Here is a 1,614-nt window from a genome sequence, read left to right as displayed (position 1 = left end):
GAAAACAGCTCATAAGCCCCCACCAATATGTACATATTTACTAGTCAGACAAAGTACAAAATTAGCTTGAAGCAAAACCATTATCACTTCTCACTCTGGAAAATACTTTCTTCCCTGTAGCCTTCTCACTTTTTTCACCACCATGCCCTTCTGCATTTACCTTCTTTTTGCCCCTGACTCTTACTCTTAAGCTCCATTTCTTTGTGTGTTTGTTCATTACAATGTTTCCTGAAGGCAAGGGCTGTCTTTTCCCTTGTATTTGTATCCTAGCACTTAGCACAAAAGAGTTTAGTAAATGCTTATTGTTGACATGACTTCATTCCCTACCAAATAAATTCCACATGTGTAATTGTGACATTCAATCTTTCCATGATTTTTCTCTGCCATAATTCTCCAGTCTCATCCAATACTGTTGCTGTTTGTATGCTCTTTGTTCTAGTCAAACCAGCCTAGTCACTGGATTTCCTTTCCTGTGTCCTGACTGAACTCATCTTGTTTCTGTGTACCTTTGTTCATACTGTTCCTCCTGCTAGAAATGCATTCTATTTTTTTCATCTGTAGAATTACTCTGTCCATCAACATGGGTTACTGCAACCATCTGGCAGGTGTGCTCAAGAACCCCCAGGAAGAGGAAAATCCTAGACATCACCAGTTCTTCTTTCAGACCCACCACAAGAGAAGTAACCCATGTGGAGGGACAACTTGGAAACAAGGTCCAAATTCAGCAGATACAGTGGGTAGCTTCTTTCTGCTCAGCAGTCATGGCTCCTAAAGAAATAGAAAATAGAGTCCCTCACACCAAATGTCCCAATATAAGACTCTGACATAACAGTTACCAAAATGAGAATATCATTAAATAGAGTGCATTGCTATCTGCTATGAAGCTACATCCTAAGGACCAATGGGTCTTTGCATCTGATTTGCCCTGAAATTCCCTTTGTGTGGTGTCTTCCCTCTTAGAATGTGAATTCATTTAAAAGAAATTGAGAAGTAACATTTTTTTCTATTTTTATCTCCAGTGTTTAGCACAGCACATTGAAAATAGCAAGAGTTTAATAAATGCTTTTTCATTCATTCATTCATTCATTCATTCTTTATTATATAGATTCAGTGAAGGACCTCTTCTGTGAAGCCTGCCTTGATTCTTTATTCACTCCTAGCAGAACATGATCCCTCCATACTAAAATTCCTCGTAGGCTTATGCTTTGATTTCTCCTTTAAACTCAAGAACTCCCCCTTGTTTCAAAGTTACCTGAGCACATGCCTCTCCTCATTACTAGATTTAACCATCTTATGATCATCCATTACCAGTGTCAGCTCTATCTTTGTATCTTGAGCACAAACTCAAACACTGAACATATTAGGCATTTGGAGAAGGTCTGTGGAATCAGATTGAATTGGATGCTTAATCCTCTGAAAGAATATCCATTTGGAGAGATTCAAGGCTTGGCCCTTGACTCTTTATTGTTCAATAGTTTTTATCAGCAGCTTGGATGAAGGTATAGATAACATGCTTAATGAATTTTCAGATAATCTGAGGCTAAGCAGAATAACAAACACATTAGATGACAGCTTCAGAGCCCCAAAACATCTTGACAGGTTTGGCACCTTGAG

This window comes from Dromiciops gliroides, chromosome 1, assembly GCF_019393635.1.
Source record: "Dromiciops gliroides isolate mDroGli1 chromosome 1, mDroGli1.pri, whole genome shotgun sequence".
NCBI classification, from domain to species: Eukaryota; Metazoa; Chordata; class Mammalia; order Microbiotheria; family Microbiotheriidae; genus Dromiciops; species Dromiciops gliroides.
The sequence above is the reverse complement of the archived record's forward strand: the minus strand, read 5'-3'. Positions refer to the sequence as shown.